Genomic DNA, 19891 nt, shown 5'->3' with positions numbered 1-19891 from the left:
CACTGGCGGCCATACAGAGCCAGACAGAATTCATGAACATAGCGAATTTGAGTGTTAGGAAGGTCACACTGTGCTCAAAGCGTAAGAGACTGATTGTGTGTCTTTTCCCTCGCCGTGTCGCTGAGACATTTTCAGCATCCATTCCAGAATGTTACGTGGGGCGTGTACATGGCACCAGTTGGAGAGCTGGCTTGGGGTTTGGTCAGCCTGAGAGATTTTCACTTGTGGCGGGGGTGACTTGGGAGTAGAGTCAGTTACTCCTGAGCATGGAGAAACCACTTGAGGACAGATGCACGGACATCCTTTTACTGACAGTGAGACCTTCCATTCCTCAAAGGAAGCAGACTTCCAGTGCCAGTGGCCCCAGCCAGAGAAACTAGTGCTGGATGAATGAGCAGGCTCCGTTTCTTTTCTCTCCTAATTCTTGGGGGCGCAGAGATTGGGATTGCACTGGGGGGATGTGTAGCCCAAAAAGCAATAACGTGGAAAATTAGTGGATCATGGGCTGATTAAATCAAACAGTAGGAGTAAATACAAGGATGTGTACTCGTAAATACAACTGAAAGAAGGAGTAATTATTGTGACGATTTCACTAGAAAGTAGGAGTTGGGCGGGGGGGGGGAAGCGTGATTCCTCTGCATGCAGACAAGTAGGCTATGGGATGCAGGTCAACTTAAGTACCTGCCCCTCAAAAGCCCAGGGCAGGGAGGATTGCCTCGGTCCCTCAAGGCACCAGGGCGGGAGACAAACAGAAGAAGGGGACAGCTGAGCTAAGTGGACGCCCAGGGATCTCAGCCTGTTTCAGGATTGGAGGCAGAGACTTGGATCTTTTTCTGAATAGGACTTCTTTCTGAAGAATGAACCGTAAGAAGTGAAATTCAGATTCGTGTGGAATCGGTTTCCTTTATTAATGGCGCCTAATGGCCTGTAATTAAGCACAACTTGTTAGCTAACCCAACAATTACCGTTTGTTTGAAGCGCAGAAAGAAAAATGAATGCCCTTATTCAGCAGTTTCCCTCGCTTTTAGTGGTTTTAGCAAGCCCTGGCTGAGTTTCAATGTCTCTCTCTCTCTCTGTCTTCCTTCCTTTCTCTCTACACCCCCCACCTCACCCAGGCACACACAGGCACACATACACGTAAGTGGAGTCCTTAATGTGTACAGCAATTAGCCTTCTCTACTGTTAAGCATGTGGGGAAAACTTACCTTCATTGAAGCTCATTACAGCTTTCATTACCGCTCTACCTTTTCTCCAACTCATGGTATCAATGTCCAAATGGGTTTCAAACAGGAAGAAGGCTGAGGGTGGATGGGTAGGATAGTAAAGAAAGTAGCCGTGATTCGGTTAGATGGTAAAACATCTGAGAAACAGCAGCACGTTGACAGGTTTAATTCAGCCCCATTATGAGATGGATCGCCTCTTGGAGACAACTGTTGCTGCTGTAAGGTAGGGAGAAATGAGAGAGAGAGAGAGAGAGAGAGAGAGAGAGAGAGAGAGAAATGACATGGAGTGTTTTGGGAGACAAACACATTTGAGTTCAAAGCCTGAATCTGTCACTTACTTATTATCAGTGTGAGTTTTCAACCTCTTTTTTTCATGTTTTCATACCTTTAAAATGAGGCTCTAAACTCATACTCATTGATACATATGTTAGAAAGACTTCATTAATGGTGAATAAAATAATGTAAAAATGTATAGTATGATGTCTGTCTTATAATCAGTGCCCCATATATAATAATAGCTATTATTTATTGCTACGGACTGAATTCTACAGTCCCAAAGTTATATGTTGAAGTCTTAGCCCTCAGGATGACTCTATTTGGAGACGGGGCCTTTGGGGAGGTAATTAAGGTTAAATGAGGTCATGAGGACAGAGATCTAATCTTCTTGGATTGATGGATATGAAAAGGAGCAGAGACCAGAGCTCCCTCCAAGAGGACACGGAGAAAAGGCCACATCAGGACACGGTGAGAAGGTAGCGTCTGCAAGCAAGAAAGAGAGATGTCATCAAAAATCAAATTTGCAGGCACCTTGATCGTGACCTCCAGCCTCCGGAACTGGGAGATGCGTCTTGTTTAAGTCATCCAGCCTGTGGCGCTTTGCTATGGAGCAGACTAACACACTTACCAACTGAATGTCATATTACCTCTCTTGCCCCACTCCAACCACCTCCTAGAGTCACCCCACAAGATCAAAAGTAGAACCTCATCCTGCAATGCGGTGGGGGAAGGGGGTGATTCTTAGGAGATGGGGGAATGGGACACTCAACTACCCATTACAAACAGTCTCTTGCTGCAGGTAGAATTCTCTCATGGCAAATTTCAAGGTGGTGGGCAGGACCCTCATGCCATTTTAATTTTGTGCAACCTCAGTTTAAGCTTGAGGATAAACCAGAATAAACACAAGCCATTTGCAGATCCTTTCGACTCACAGCCTCTTCTTTGCCCCCTTCTCATCCAGATCATAAGCCGTGATGAAAGCAGCATGGGTTGTCAGGTTAACGTCTCTGGGTCCAATTCTAAAAATCTGCCAAAGTTGAGTTGTATCATCCGGCCTATTACTACCTCTCAAGATTCAGCTTCCTCTTCTGTCAGGCCAGACTAATCATGCATGTTTCTCGTAGTGTCTGGATTAAATGTAAAATATTACCAATGAAGCCCATAGAGAAGTTCCTGGCACACAAGAGTTGCTCAAGAACGGTCTGGGTTTTTCCTCTTGTCATGGTATTATTGCATTTTTATGAACACTGAGAAGAAAGCAGGGCCCATGATCCTGATGTCAGAAGTTCTGGGTTTGAGACTCAGGTCTGGCATTGACTGACTGACAACATGGCCATAGGAAGGGCACCAAGCCCTCATGGGTTTTAGTTTCCTCATTTGTACAATAGAAACAATGTCCCACATGCTTTTTGGGATTTGCCTTGTATTATTGTTGTTCAAGTTTAAATGAGAGAGAAGCGAAGTATTCTCAGCGTGCTATAATGTTGTACTAATGTCTGGTAAGTGAAAAACTTATAGACGACAGAATTCTCATTCTCAGAATAACCTCTATATTAACAGCATGAAATTCAAACTCTCTTCCCTGAAGGGTGAGAAGTTCCAGGAAAAAAGTGTGCCTAGAGTAACAAGCATGCACTTTTACTAGAAATATTTACCTCTCAGGTTATTCTAACATGTCCTTTCTGATGAGATCTACCCCAGGACACAAAGATGTGGTATTATTATGATGACCAGGGATGTGTAAATGGTAATGTTATCACTGATTCTGTCCTTTTAACATATCCTCTGGATATGTGATTTGGTTTAAAATTTACAACTAAATTATAAAGTAGGAATTGTTGTGTTGTTGTTTTTTCTTTTCTTCTTTTCTTTTCTTTTCTTTTGTTTCTTTTCTTTTCTTTTCTTTTCTTTTCTTTTCTTTTCTTTTCTTTTCTTTTCTATGGGTGGGTGATATTGATGAGCCATAAATTCTACATGTCAGTTTCCTAATCTGACAGATGAATATATTGACGAATGAATGACTACTGTAGGATGTTTCTATGTAACCATATTTAATAATCTTCCAGGAGTTGTCTAAAAGAGACAAAAAACTCTCAGTCCAAATTTTGAGTTTTTCTCAGTCAACAACATGGATCTATTTCTTGACCACAACATTATGGGGAAGAGAGTGAAAATGGGATATTAGAGGAAAATTAAGAGGATGAGTGCACACTGTGAAACTTAGGACTTCCAAGTCTGAAAACCACTCTCGAGACTCATCAGTAGTGTTCCGCTGGGTGTACGTGGAGGGCACACCCCAGGGTCCTCTCCCACCCTACAGGTACTAACTTTGCTGGCTCTACTGTGTCATAAAGTTTTTTCTGTGTTGCAGAGAAATGAGATTTTTTTTTTTGTAATTGACTAAATGAATAAAAGGATTTGAAATTATTTATATCAATTGTGAAAAATAACTTTAAATTATTTAACAATTTCAATATAATACTTCATTATCAATAAAAAAAACCTAAAACAACAGGTAAACTATGAGCATCATCGCATGGAGAGACCCACGATTCATCCTGGGATGATCACTGGGATGACCTGGGATGGTCACTGAAGATGGCCACCAATAATTCTTCCTCTCTCCAGACACACATCTTATTCCTTTTCTCAAAAGTGGGGACAATTTCCTCTTATTTTGAATCGGGACTGCCTGATGACTTCTTCTAACCAATATAAAGGTTGCAGAAGTGTCCCTGTGGACATCCAGGTCTTTCCCTGAAGAGGCACAGAAGGTTGACTTTTTGCTTTCTTGACACCTGGCCACTATGCGAAGAATGTCCAATCTATCGTGCTCAAGAGAAAGGCCAGAGAGAGAGAGAGAGAGAGACCTTTAAGGATGGGATACCATGTGGGAAGTGGGGCCATGTAGAGGGAAACTCAGATGCCCTCTCTGACAGTAAGCTCCAAGACACCAGACATATGTGAGAGAACTTCTTGGACCTCCTGGACCAGCCCAGCCACCAACTGAATGCAAAACCACCGAGAGACATAGCAGATACTAGGCAAAACAGAAGAGCCATGTAATCAACCTACAGCATCATGAGACAAAAAAAAAAATCATTGTTGCTGAAACCCTGGAGTTGGGGGGTGGCTTGTTATAATCTAAAAAGGGACTAAAATCAAAGTTCCAATCAGGGTGGCCCTATGTCCTGTGAAGCGGGATGGGATAGAGAGTGTGCTGTCTGTGTGTATGGTGCGAGGCAGGGATCTATACACTTTTCCTGATACTACCCTGCAGAGTCTCTGGGTTCCATTCATAAATGCATGAATGATTTGTCCAGCTAAGCAACTATTATTTATTTATGATGTATCCTGAGAATGTACTGATTAACCTTGCCTCTGATGTTTGCAAAAGTTGCAGATGAAAGTTTACTGTAGTTCACTCCACAGGCTCCTGATTAAAGTTATACATCAATCAGCTCCCTCAAAGTCCGTCAATTTTCTAGACCCCGTTGAACTCTATGCTTATCCCCTTGATCAAAACTGCTACATAGACACTTGGAGAAATGCCCTCCTTGTCTCTTGACAAAACTGATGTGAGGCAATCAATGCCACTGAAGGAAATGAAGAGCATGTAATGTGAGAAGATTCACTTATACATGAAATCTCGGATTCAGAAATAAATGGAATTCCAAAACCAGACCTGATGCTCTACCATTAGCATTGCCTTTAGGTGGAGAGGAAGGACCACTGAGAAAACACATAGATTATGAATTACCTTTCCCTGCCTCCAATCTCTCAGGTAGACACCTGGTGTGTATTAGTGTGTATTGTTGTGTAACACATTACCACAAACTTAGGGGCTTACAACAATGTGAATTTGCTATTTCAGTTTCCATGTGGTCAAAGTCTGGGTAAAGCTTAGCTGGGTCCTCTGTTCAAGGTCTCACAAGGCAGAGATCAAGGTATTTTCTGACCTGCTTTCCTCTCCAGAGCTTGGAGTCTTCTTCTAAGTTCATGTAGTTGGCAGAATTCAGCTCCTTGTGGCTACAGGACTGAGGTTCTTGCTTTCTTGGTAGCTGTCAGTTGGGGGTCACTCTCAGCACCTAGAAGCCACCCAGAGCTCCTTGCCATTTTGCCCTTTTACAGAATCTATTATAACTCGGTGACTCACTTTTTCCAGGTCAGCAGAAGAACCTCTTACTGTGGTCTGGAGTCTTATAACATGATGTTACATCACATCACAACATAACATAACATAAAACATAACATAACATAACATAACATAACATAACATACACACCAAAATCACAGGAGTGACTATCCTGCCACATTTATTATATTTTATTGACTAGACGTAAGTCACAGAATCCACCTGCATTCAAGAGCAGGAGATTATGCAAGGACAGACTCATTGGGGGTTGTTTTAGAATTCTTCCCGCCACATTGTGTTGGCAGGCGTTGTTCCCAAAATGCCTTCAGATAAAGACTGCAATCGTAACACCAGCAGTGTGCGGAATAGCCTTCAGAGACGCCATTGTAGAACTATGGGAGGCTAAGTTCAAAGGTGAAGGGGTGAGGTGAAGAACAAGGATTCTGCTGTAAGAAAGCACACTCAGAGTGCCAGGGCGTTAGCATGAAAGCTGCTAGATGAAAATCCAAACATCCCGAGTCTGGCTAAAAGGAGTATGTCTTCCTCAGTATTTTCCTTAAATACTGAGATACTCCATCAAAGAGTTCCCAATGCTTATTTTCTTCTTGGTCTTCCCGAATCAGTTTGAATGGCTGTATGACGATGGGTCTAACTGGTGGAAGAAAAGCTGTGAACAATGATAGGGACTCCTGTGAATGAGGTTCTAGCGAACTTATTTTGTGGAGGTGAATTTTACCCGGGTGGCCACACTGTCCCAGGCAGTTTCAGCTAAGAATTAATTGTATTGAACCTTCCCAGGGAGAGAATGCTATTTCCACTTTCAATGTAGAAAAGAAGACCCAGAGAAGTAAAGAATTCCCTTTATCTAGATTGTGGTTTCCTTAAGAGCAAGGAACAGACCTTGGTCAGGTCTGCATATCTAGTGCCTTCAGATCATAGGCAGTCAATCCTATCAGACAGTGGGTATCACACAACTGCTAAGAAGTGTTATCAGGATTCAATCTCTGGTTCCTCTGACTTCAAAGTCCATGCCATTCTACCACCAAGCAGCATCTTTTCCATCAAAGTTAGACATTCTTTCTTTTTCTTTTTCTTTTTCTTTTCCTTTTTCTTTTTCTTTTCTTTTTCTTTTTCTTTTTCTTTTTCTTTTCTTTTCTTCTTTTCTTTTCTCTTTTCTTTTCTCTTTTCTTTTCTTTTTTTTTATCTATCAAATTATCCTGGGTGGTCATTGGCCGTGTTCACCATTTGAGCTATCAGTGGGAAAGCTTTTAGTATTTCAGAAGGGGAGCCTTGCATTAGAAAATGATTACAGCAGCACCTGGGTGACTCCGTAGGTTAAGCATCTGACTCTTGGTTTTGGCTCAGGTCATGATCTCACAGCTCATGAGTTCGAGTCCCTCATTGGGCTCTGTGCTGACATTGCAGAGCCTGCTAGGGATTCTCTCTCTCTCCCTCTGTCTCTGCCCCTCCTGCTCTCTCTCTTTCAAAATAAATAAAAATAAACTTAAAAAAAAAAAGAAAATGATTACAAAGTCCCCCAAACTAGCCTTTCTGGGGCATGCAGTGGGAGGGTGGGGAAGGAAAACAGGAATGAGACAAGAGTGTGATGAGCCTAGGGCACTAGCCTTAGGCACAAACTATAATGAGACACCAAACATCTCAGCAATCCTGATAATATTTTAATGCATTATTAAAAAAAATCAAAATTAGTGCAAACACATCCATGATAAATACAATGTCAAGAAGGTAAATAAAGGCAAGGGTCTGGCACTGCCTTTGCCTCTCACCTCATTGCTGCCCTAGGGGAGGAGAAGGTAGAGTGGGAAGCAGCGAGAATAAGGCCAAACAGAATGAGAGTGGAGAAGAGAACCTTCTGTTCTCCCATTTCCTCAGCCTTCCAGGAACTGGAATCAAGGAGAAGCAAGGAACCCCTGGTCCAGAGAGATAATATTCCAGAAACATGACTGAAATATCTAGAAGAAGTGCTAAAGCACAAAACTTATCCAGTACACTCCCGAATCCATTATTTTGCATGCAAGATTAGGTATCAGGAGATTGTACTCTAGTTTAGACTCCAACACTAACTCACTGTGTGATATGGGTTTAGACATTCTCCTCTCTGTGCCTCAATTTATCCACTTGCAAAGTGGAGTGTGGGAATAGACGTTTTCTGAGGTCTCATTTAGTTCAGACATTCTAGAAGACTGTGGAGTAGCAGCTCCAAGGGAGGATGCTATTTCTCTTTCTCCAGGTGGAAGATCCAGAGAAAGCTTCTCAATGGGTCAGTCTTGGATATCTGTTGTCTACTGACCTTCCTTGGTGGCTTACTCCTCCTCCTCCTCCCCTTCTTCTTCTTCTTCTTCTTCTTCTTCTTCTTCTTCTTCTTCTTCTTCCTTCTCCTTCTCCTTCTCCTTCTCCTCCTCCTCCTCCTTCTTCTTCTTCTTCTTCTTCTTCTTCTTCTTCTTCTTCCATTTCTTCTTCTTCTATTTCTTCTTCTTCTTCTCCTTCTTCTTCTTCTTCTTCTTCTTCTATTTCTTCTTCATCTCTTCCTCCTCCTCCTCCTCCTTTTCCTTTTCCTTTTCTTTTTTTGATGGTCAGTGGATAACAAGAAGAAACTAACAGTTATTCCCACTGATCCCCAACCATCAGGTCCTATGGAGGGTTGATTGAAGCAGTCTTCTTCTGACTGTAGAACATCATAGCTGATAGTATAATATTGTTTGGCTATGTCATAACTGGATTTATGTGTAAGACAATGGCCACTGTGTAAAAATCCATAATTATGTCATATTTGAGAGGCAGTAAAGCATAGTGGCTGGCCCACACACACAGTTGGCTGGTTTAGAGTTCTGTCTCTGCCTCTTCGAGATGCATTGTCATCTTTGACTGACAAAGAATGATTGTAAGGAAGTATAAAGTTGTCAACTAAGTCATTGAAAGGTAAGAAGTGGACTCTTAGGTGTCACAGAAGTAGCAACTTCAGGAACCATCTATAGTCCCTAGAGCTAAGAGGATGAAGAGTTTTAGGTGACCAAGTTGTTGAGCTGTAGCACAGGGCCACTTGGAGCTAACCCACAGATGTCTGAGAAGAGGGCTGGCTGTTGTCCTTGGGGAATCCACAATAAGCCTTGTCCTGCAAATGGCAGGAAAACTATAAGGTAAAGTCAGCTGTTGCAATAGGAAGGAATTGCTTTCCAGGGGGAGCAGGTTTTTATGGAAAAATAATAGTGGACAGGGAGTGATACAGGAAGCAAACAGGAAGGATCAAGTCCCTTCAGTTTCACAGAGACTTGTGGGTATCCAGGTGGCAAAATAGACAAGTGCTTTTCAAAGCCCAGGTCCCAGCACCACAAAGCAGAGTAGGGTGGTTTGGAGCTGAGAGTCAAAACTTTAACAACTGCCACACTGTCTTTTGATTTTAGGCAAAGCACCAAACTTTTCTCTGTATCCATTTACTCATCTATAAATTAGAAATAATAATGGAATCCTTTGCGTTAGGTTGCTATAAAGATTAAATTTTTGATACATGAGAAGTGCTCTGAACAGTTTCCGGAACAAAATAAGTGCTCAATAAAACTTACTGGGCATTACTATACAAAGGAAAGAGAAGAGAACAAATGTGTCTGCCCTCTCTGAGGCACTAGATTGGCATTTCCCATATAATTTCCAGAGTGGCTTTGAAAAGCGAGTGTTGGTTTCCCTGATGTGTATGTATGAGGAGAATGAGGCCTGAAGATTTGAGGAGTTTACTGAGGGCCCTCACGTGGAAGGATTTGGTCGAGCAGGATTTCTTGTCTCTCTGTGCACCACTCCAGCGACCATACTTTTTATGTATGCTGCTTCCCCTGGAACAAGAGACACGAGGCATTTCTAATTCTCATTTCACCACTCACTTATGAAAAGCTAAGCTAGGTTTCACTCTCACTAAGCTCCAGATAAGCCACCTGTGAAATTAGAATAAAACACTTGCTTGGAACACCTAATGGAACTTTAAAAAAAAAATAGCAAAACTGATCTCAGTAGACAACACGTCGAGCAAGATAAAATATTTACAAGAGAGCATGAAGTCCTATACAGTGAATTCTGCGATATCAAACATATGTGTTCCTATAAATGACAGCGCTGGGCAAAAGTATGCAACTAAAAGGGCTTGGGAAAAAAGCCAGGTTATAACACTCAAAAACGTGGGTGACAGATTCACGAAGACAGGTACCTAATAAAAATGGCGGCAGAGTTGCGCTCATGTGAGATGGCGAAGACGTGCATACATTCCACAATGAACACGGCACTCTTCCTTGGAAAAGACCTGGAGTTTGCTAGTTGGAAGGAGACACCTTGTGAGCTAGAATGAAGCACAGGATGGAGGGTGATCTGAAATCAGAGAAGGTTCTAGCACCAGACACTGGATGGGTGTGGTTATAACACGTGCCTCGATCTGCAATGTGCTGGTGCGTGTCTGAGGTGTGTGTGCTTTGCATATCCCTGTGGAGCTCATGTTGGCTGCATGCAGTTCCCCGCACATGAAACAATGCATATCCAAGCCCATATTCACACGACGCTCAAATTATCCCCTCATGTATCAGTCATGCTGGAACAAATTCACGTCTTTCAAAACAAGTGTTTTGAAACTGTTTTTAGATCAAAAACTTAGCCGGGGTGGGGGTGGGGGGGGGCCCTGGGTGGCTCAGTCGGTTGAGCGTCCGACTTCGGCTCAGGTCATAGTCTCGCGGTTGGCAAGTTCCAGCCCCGAGTCGGGCTCCGTGCTGACAGTTCAGAGCCTGGAGCCCGCTTCGGATTCGGTGTCTCCCTCTCTCTCCGCCCCTCCCCCACTCATGCTCTGTCTCTCTCTGTGTCTCAAAAATAAAGGCAAACATTTAAAAAAAAGTTAAAAAAAGATCTTAGCCGGAAAACTAGGAGAATTACCTAACACCAGGAATTAACGGTCATGTGGGTAAAGACATCTCCCGAGCTGGCAATCAGCACAGTGAGAAACCAGCGAAAACCCAGGTTGTGTGAAGAAGTGATACAGTATGACAACAGCAGGAAGAATAATAAAGTAACTATTCAGTGTTCATCAATCTGTGCCAGCTTTGATGCTGGGGGCTTTGCTTATGCCATCGTGTGGCATCCCCTTGATTCCCCAGAGAAGTACTATCAGGTAGAGCCTTGCTAAAGAAGAAATTATGCTGTGCACATTTTAAATAACGTGCTGAAGGGTGGGCAGTCTGGGGTCTGAATTTAAGCCCTGGTCCCTGAAGGCGTTTGGGCCAACTGGACACCATGTTCTGTAGAAGACATACAGGTGTTCAGGAAAAGTCTGCTTAACTGTTGAACTGTTCCTGTGGTTTAAAATAATAAAAATCATCACAGGTAAAAAACGTCTTGGGAATTTGAGAGCATTCTCCAGGATGTGAAACTTTACTTTAAAATGGGTTACTATAACCCTTTGAATTTCTTTTGATGGTGCTTTTCTATGAACGATCGCTTAACCACTTTGCGAAAACAAAGCAGACATCCTATCTCTATTTCACAGACAGGGCTCTGGGTGACCAAGATAACGCTCGTTTATTTAAAAAAAACATTTTTTTCTGTTTGTTTATTTTTGAAAGAGAGAGAGAGAGTGAGAGAGAGAATGAGTGGGGGAGGGGCAGAGAGAGACAGCGGGAGACACAGAATCCAAAGCCGGCTCCAGGCTCCGAGCTGTCAGCACAGAGCCCGATGTGGGGCTCGAACCCACGGACCGCGAGATCTTGACCTGAGCCCAAGTCGGACACTTAACTGACTGAGTCACCCAGGAGCCCCAATAACGTTTATTTATTCAACACACAGTGGGAGGGAAGCCCTTCCTTGCGAGGCAGGGCAGGCACCTTCCCTGGAGGAGAGTCTGGTTTGCTGAGGTGATTGACCACAGAAAATGTTTATCGTAGGACAAGGCACATGGATACGATACTTGCCACTGATGCTGAGACCAGGATTTAAGGAACTGACTCCTGGTCCAAAATGTCATCCACTGAACAATAGAAAGATAGTGTCATCTAGGAAGGCAGTCTCTGCCTTTCCTGCTCTGGTGATTACGAATTCATCTAAAATGCTAGGTCCTCTCTAACTAACTAACCAGGCCAGACTCTCTTGGGCAAAGTCGTGGACACAGCGTGGTCTGTATCTGGATACTTCGAACCGGAACCAAAACAGCTGGCAAAACGTCATCATTTTGTTTTGCAGAATCTCTCCGCTCCCTCCCACACTGGCACCCTCCAGGATGCACCCCTCCTCTGTAGGTGCCCAGCACCCTCCTCACCCACACTGTGGGGTGACTGTCGTCGGACGGCCCACCCGTCTCCCTCCCGGGAAGCTCCCAGGAACCAGAGACTGGGGTTGGCATAGCATGCCACCTCAGGACCACAGGATCCCCATAAACGTGCCCACACGTCACCTCCACGAGGACAAAGACTGTGTTCCCTGCGGTGTCTAGGCTGGACCCCGGGCATCGAAGAGGCATACGGGAAGTATTTGCTGACCGATAGCATGATTGTTCGTGGAAGGTTGTTTTTGATAAATCAATTAATTCGATAAAACTACGTCTGTGCAAAATTCTACGGACAACAACAACAGCAACAACAAATCCAAGGGCTTTTTGATGACGTGGAGAAATGTTTAGGGAACATGGATGAGTGGAAAAAAAAATCAGGCTCTAAGTATGTAAATTCGATTTGATCCCCATTAGGTTAAAGAAATGGTCCCTGGGTTACCAAGGCTATGTCTGGGTTCTGAGATTTGGGGTGAGTTTGGTTCTCATCATTGTACCGTTAGGTCAATTCCACCCCCCGCCCAAATTATCTAAAAGAAATCTGCCTTCCTTTGAAACTTGGGAAGAAATCACTTCAAGAACAAATACTTTCATTTGATGCTTTAGTTGGTGTGTTCATTCATTTGGATGCTTTCGGGGATAGGATGACTTCTGATAAGGAAAAATTGAACAAGACTGTTTTCTTGGCTGTGAGAAGTCCAGCCTTTTTCTCAGTTCAGTGATTCTGGGAATTCTTACAATTAACCGGTGGTCTCCACAGTGGGAGGTGCCTGAGGGAGAGCATCTTTCTTTCTGGGCTTCTATTACAGAGGCAAGAAGAAATCCAGGAACACTAGAGCCTTCCAGCCTTGTTTTATTTTGCTTTGTTTATTCTAATTGTGTGGGTTTGTTACAGTGCCTGGGGGTGGTACAAAATTAAAACACGCTAGCACTGACTGAATCAACAACGATTTCCAGTATTGTTGTTTTTTTCAGGGTCTCCGAGTGTTCCAGGGAAAAACCGTTTAAGGCATTAGTCACACACCTTTATTTTTTATTCCATCACAATGTATGCCACTTCAAAGATGAGAGGGGAATTACCTTGGTGAATAGAAGTCTTGTTCACAACGATACAATCACTCAGGATTCAAAACTCCTGGGGTCAGCATAGCATGCCTCATAGGCCAAATCTGGCCACAGCCTGTTTTCATATTGCCATGGGTCAAGAATGTTTTTCACTTTTTTTAATGTTTATTCATTTTTGAGAGAGAGAGAGAGAGAGAGAGAATGTGAGGGAGGGGCAGAGAGCGAGAGACAGAGGATCCTAAGCAGGCTCTGAGCTGACAGCAGAGGGCCTATTATGGGGCTTGAATTCATGGACCGCGAGATCATGACCCGCGCTGAAGTCAGATACTCAACCAAATGAGCCACCCAGTGCCTTATTTTTCACATTTTGAAGTGATCGAAAACAAATCAAGGAAAGACTAATGTTTCGTGAAATGTGGGAATTGCACGAAATCCAAATTTCCATATTCATAAGTAAAATTCTTCTGCACACTGTCCCTCTTGGCTTTTCCACAACAGTGGTGTTGGGTAGTTGCCATAGTGACCGGACGATCTGGCCTGGCCACTTACAGATAGTTTGCTGACTCCAACGGACCTATGACAGCAGCAGCAACTTGGAATGATGTCAAGCTCTATCCAGGTGAAATGAGATCAGCTTGGGAAACAGACGTAGAATTTTGAGCCGGGGAAAATTGGGAAGACATACAGAGCTCCTTGGAGACATGGTTGGGACCCTCACTGTCTCTCGTCCGAAGGGCTCTAGGAGGCTCTGACCCTGTCCCTGCCTCTCACCTTGACACACAGACTGTATACCCTCTGTCTAACCCACTTCTCCCTGCCACCCTCCACCACTGCGGCATTCATCTTTCCAAAGGGAAAATGGGATCACCACTTCCTGCCGGAAGCACGCCAGAGGCTTCAGGGAGCCCTAGATTGCCTGGAGGAACATGCAAGGTACAGAGGTGGTACATGGGAGTTTGTTGAGTGGGCAGATTTATGCATCCTCCTCTCGGTGCCCTCTTTGCAAGCAGAAAAGCTCTAGTTTTGCTTTATTTATATATTGAATTTTATTTGAGGAAAGGATTCTGTGGTTGAAAACCACTAACGGGTAGAGTTTAAGTTTCTTGCCACCGTCCTGCGTGATCTGGTGCAGTAGACAGTGAGGGCCGACCCAATACGTTAAGTGCCACCTTCCATGCCCAGTCTCCCTCGCAGGGAATGGGGTCATATGACACGTGCTTGCCAATGACCTTCTAGTGGAAGTGACTGCTCTCATTCTCGTGCTGAGATAGCTAAGTGCCGGGACACTCCTCCGTCTCTCCTTGTCTCCACCTTGGTGACCTTACAGGCCACTGGGTCAGGATACTGTAGCCAAAATATGGCAAATCATCCACCAGCCTGGGTCCCTGCGCCATCACGTGCAAGACTGGCCTTCACCTTGACCTATTTTAGACACACAAAATTAGATTACAAGCCAGCTTCTGTAGCAGACATCTCTGGAATTTGGGAGTCTACTTATTACCAGAGAGCAGCCTTCCTCTCCCAACAATGCAGCTGGCCCTTGTCCATGTGTCATTAGGCAGATGGTTGATGTGTTACTCAGCTGATTACCTGATTCATTCATTCAACAAGAATGATGACAGATGTATGTGAATAGCCTGGTATACATTATGTTGGGTGCTAAGGTTATAAATGTGTAACAGCCATTGCTCCCAGCCTCGAGGGGTTACCGTTGGGTCACTTCCTTGCCATAGCTCTCAGCACGCAAGACCCCTTAACTCCCCCCAGGGACCCCACAGCTCAGTCGTTCCACACTATATCCGTTTTCCTGAACTAACCAAAGCCTTACATCTCTCTGCGCCCTTTCCGATATGCTTTCCTTGACTATGGATCAAAACGTCCCAGAATCTGAACAACCGATACTGTCACCGGGCGAAAACACGCTATAGTCATAGTCCGAATCGTGCGCAGATCTGTCGGATCGTGGGGGAGAAAGCGAGCATGAAGCCCAGCAGAGCCGGCTTGGCCTAAATCAATCTGGCCAACGTGTCCCACGATCTCAGGGAGGAGAGAAATATTCTGTTGTTCATTGTGATGCCTTCATTTCATGGTGCTAAAATCCCAGAGCTTAAGAAACGCATACAGGGCTGCTGCCTACAATGCTGGGAATGGTCTACATCTACCCTGTCAGATCCAGGAGCCACTAGCCACATGTGGCTATTAAGAAATGACGACGAGGCTCATGTGACTGCAGGACTGGAGTTTCACCTTTAATCACTTTTCATTAAATTAAATACCTTCTACCTCTAGAGGGTATTTAGACCTGCTGGTCGAATTTATTTTTTTTGTCACCACAGCCTTAATATTAAAAAAAAAATACAACTGTGGAACGCATTTGGAAATAGCAAAAGACAGGACGTTGCCAGCTAAATGCTGAGGCTTAATTTTCTCCCCCAGCATTTCCTTCGGGCTTCTTTCGGCTCTGCCGTCCACGAGCTGCAGCTCTGGGCTATCACCCAGGCCACGGGAGCAACACCCACGGTTGCCAGCGTTAAGAGGTCCCCTGAGTAGTCGAGGCCTCTGCTACGAGGCTGTCTTCCAAATCAGCAAAGCAATAAATTCCATGGTCTCATTGGAAGCATTCAAATAAAGATATTTTAAAAATATTTATGCATTCTTTCAACAACAGCAGAAGATATTAGCAGCCCAGTATATGGCAAATACTATTATTCTAGGCCCTTGGACTACATCGGTGAACAAATCAGAGAAAAGATTTCTGACTTTCTGGAGCTTACATTTTGGTAGGGAGACCCAGACAACAAATATAAATAAACATAATAACCAGGGAGTAATACAAATGCTACTTAGAAAGAGGTGGGGGTGGGTAGGAAGGGGCACACCGAGATGTTTGAGCAAAGACTAGAAGAAGGTGAAAGAGTTGTATGAATTCCTGGTAGGGCACATTGCATGCCTAACTTCTAATTCCCTAAGAAGCAGACTCTTCAAGCTCCAAGAGCAGGCATAGGACCTGGCACATGTCTTGAGTGGGTCTGAACCAGAGTCGGGACATCTGCACCTGGAAGGCTTGGATGGGATGGAGGGTGCCTCAGCGAGCCGAACAGATGACCTTGAAAGTCTGGTTCTTTCTAGGTTGATGGCGCTCTGTATATTGAATAACTTCAACTTTTCTCTCCATTTATCTCTTAGCAAAGAGTCTAGTGCAGGAGAACGAACACCCACCACGCTTCTGGTCACCAGGAATCCAGGCTTCCGGTCAACCCCTCACCTCTAGGTATGGAAGGGTCTTTCAAGCTTATGACCCACCTTATGGGTCATAAGGTGTTGGTACTCAATGATTTCTAAATGCGCCTTCCACTTCTAACAATCCCTAACTCACAGAAATATCAGGGACATACAAAGGGTATTAGTTTGCATGGGCTGCTGTAACAAATTGACACCCACTTGGCTGCTGACATGACAGACAATTATTCTCTCACAGTTCTGGAGGCCAGAAGTCCAAGGTCTAGGTGTTGGTGGTTAGGGTGCCTTCTGACCTGTTCCCAGCCTCTCCCTTAGCTGCTGGCGGTTTGCTGGCAATCCTTGGTGGTCCTTGGCTTGTGGAAACATCACGGGGACGCCTGCCTTCATCTTCGCATGGGGCTCTCCCCGTGTTGGTGTCTGTGTCAGAATTTCTCTTTTGGTATACAGACGTAGTCATATTGGATTAGGGCCCACTCCACCCCAGTATGATCTCATCCTAAATTAATTACATATGCAACAACCTTATTTCCAAATAAGTTCACATCCTGAGGTACTAAGGTTGAGCCTTCACCGTACGAGCTTGGAGGAGACACCGTTTAACCCACAATTTGACACGACGGTAAGACCGAGACCCTCAAAGTCTGCCCCAGAGTCAGATACAAGCAACCTACAGGCTTCCCCTCCCCAAACACCTCCCTCTACACCCTTGGGTGGTCATTCCAAGAGTGATTGTGGAACTGCTTCAAATATGGTGTTGACATGAAAGGCGCCGATTATAATAATTTTTAATGTAAAATATATATATAAAAATTCTTATTTGGATCTCTTTTCTTCTAGAAATGGATGTCTATTTTCAAAATATTGCACTGGCAGCTTCAGCAGAAGCAATCTATCGCCCGCAAAGGAGGAGCTGAGCCAACATATGCGTGCAGATATCAATACAAGTCTGGAGCTACACATAAGCAGAGGGAGTGCTGACAGGGAGCTGGGCAGCCTGCCACTGAGGAGCTCTTTTATAAAAGGCAGTGTTTCGCTTCCCTTACAAAAGACTAAAGGGTTGTGCCTGATATTCATAGAAGCTGGGGCAAAAGAAATCTCTGGTCTATTCTGAGAGTAACTTGCCATTGATATGGATCCAACTAGAGAAATAACAATTCTCTAGTTTTCAGAATTGATCAATGTACTGTGTTCTCACCCTAACATAGGGAATGCAGTGTTTTTCCATCCAGTGTAGAGACCAATAAACGGAAGGCCTAAGCCACTTATTCAAGGGCACACAGCCTTTAAAGGGCAGAGCTGGGATTAGAGATCATTACTTCAGAAGAATTGCCAGGTTCATACCCTTTCCGTCGCCTGGACTGGTTCCAGCCTTGACAATGGGGTGTGAAATCTAAAATCCAAGAGGGCAGGGGGGGATTCTCCAAGATCAGTACATTTCTAATTAAGGAAGGCAAAACAAGACACACAACACTCCTTAAAGGCATGAAGACTAAAAATCTCCCACTGTGCAAAACTATGATTATAGGATTAAGAATACCAAAGGGCTCTTGACAGTTTGCTAAGTGTTTTCACACTTAAGATCTCATTAAGCCTCGGAAGTTGATGGCATGGTTCCTTGTTTTAGGACAAGGAAGCCGAGGCCCAGGTTGGTAAATGACAAATTTAACAGGTCGCTGTCAGGATGTGGTCAAGTGGAATTTCAGCTTGTATTTTAAATAAATTCAAATATTAATTAACCTAACTTACTTTTCTCCCTTATTATTTGTCTGCTTTAATCTTGGACCTTTAATGGTGCAGGCAGGCCAATGGGGAAAGTATATGATGACCTATCATTGCCTTCTCCTTGCTCATGGGCCTTCTGGTGAATTCCCTTCCCACCATGCTGCTCCTGTGCTGGCTGCAGGCTTTTGGTTTGGCCTTGGCGGGAGAGGGGTGGGCAGCAGGGCTTGTTGGGGGTTAGGGGGCAGTCCCCTTCTCTGCTTTGCTCCATTTCTCTCTAATCTCTTAGCTTTGGTCAAGAGACAATCCCACCTCATCTCTGAGCAACTCACATCATCTGGCCTGGCTGCCTTCAGTGTCCCTTAACACTCAGCCTCCCTACTTGATGGGAACAGGGGTGTGGCTGGTGGCAAGGACACCAGACTCACTCATTTCGATCCATCGTCAAGCTTTGCCTGGACAATGCCTTCCTTCGGGAGTCAGATCTACACTTCCAAAGGCGAATAGATACGAAGATGGAAGGAGTGTCCTAGTCCTTCAGTGGGCCCCCTCTAAGGCTGACCTTGATCTATGTCTCTATCTACGTCTCTATATGACTCACACACATCGGTGATTCTGCTTTTTCCTTGAGCTTGTGGACACTTGGAGACCACGGAACCGTGTCCCTCATTCAGTTTTGAATGCACAGCATCTAACACTGATAGATGTTTGGGGATTTGGGGATTTTTTTTTTTTTTAAGAGAATGAATGAACGGATCTCTAACTGAAAGTGGATTTCTGTGACGACCTGCTGAATGCATGCTGCAAGAAATCTTTTGACGTGAAAAGCAGAGTAAAATACCGCACAATAATATAGCGCACAGAGCAGTATACTAACAGTCAGGAATTCTGGGTTTTTGGCTGAGGTCTGCAGGACTCTTGGGATAAATCCATCTTAGAATTTACTGGCAGGGAAAAAATGCTTCTCCTCCAAAAAATTGTTTTTATTTTTTCCTTTTTCAAGATAATAAAACTTATTAAATCCATCCTATTTCTTTTGTAGTTTGGCCCCGTTCTCAAGTATGGTGTTACAATTAATGCAAAAAGTCTATTTTAGGGCATGAGAGTGAGGAGAGAATTCAGCTTCCTGTTCCCCATGAAGGGCCCTTGATCTTATTTGCATGACAAGGAATCTGTTTATAATATTATTTATTTTTAATTTTAAGCTAAAGTTTTTTTGGAAGGCAACTTCTAATAACCTCAGCCTACGAATGCTTATTCAACTTCTAAATGAGAAAGTCATTTCAATTCAATCATTTAAATGTCAATGACACCTGAATGTGTTCTAGATGATTCTGGGAACAATTCATAGATGATCTGGTGGCCATTTCATTGACTTGAGCTCTGTCCCATCAGGATCTTAAACTCACAGTCTCAGGGCTGGGAAAGCCAACCTATACAACCCTAATGTCTCATACACTGGTTTGGATCATTCTGATGCCAGGACATGTACCACCTCCGGGGGCCTCTAGTCTATAGGTGGGCATAGATTGTACCTTAGGTCGATCCATTCTTTCTATGTCTCCAGGCTATTGGTTAGCAGTTGATGTTAATGCTTACCAGCCTGCAGAATACTCTTCTATATCGACTACATGGACCCTCTGTGAGTCTGTCCGGGCCTCCTACAGTCAGATTTAACATGTGCTTAACTATCAACCTTATATAAGATGATTTTGAATTCGTTCTACAGCCTAATTTCTCTGACTCAATGTATTTCAATTTGTCTCTGGCATTGGGCACGGTGATTATTGCGTATTTTTATTCTACGGTTTTCCAAGTTAGCCAATTATAGATTCAGAATTACTGAGCTAGGTTCGTAGTGGGAAAAACTTACGGTAGAACCCATCAATTATGGGAGAGGAAGCTGAGACCCAGGGAAGGAAGGTA

The 19891-nt window shown here is 43.9% G+C and overlaps 1 long non-coding RNA gene across 1 annotated transcript; it reads left to right on the top strand.

Moving 5' to 3' along the window:
• Positions 1-8461: 8461 nt before the first annotated feature.
• LOC122237078 lies at positions 8462-17895 on the top strand. The gene is made up of 3 exons (XR_006215287.1): positions 8462-8574; positions 16193-16277; positions 17084-17895. It is a non-coding gene; the product is annotated as an uncharacterized LOC122237078 (long non-coding RNA).
• The last annotated feature ends 1996 nt before the right edge of the window (positions 17896-19891 follow it).

This window comes from Panthera tigris, chromosome A3 (genome assembly GCF_018350195.1).
Source record: "Panthera tigris isolate Pti1 chromosome A3, P.tigris_Pti1_mat1.1, whole genome shotgun sequence".
In the NCBI taxonomy this organism is placed as follows: domain Eukaryota; kingdom Metazoa; phylum Chordata; class Mammalia; order Carnivora; family Felidae; genus Panthera; species Panthera tigris.
Note: the sequence above shows the minus strand (reverse complement) of the source record. Positions and strands in the feature narration are given on the sequence as shown.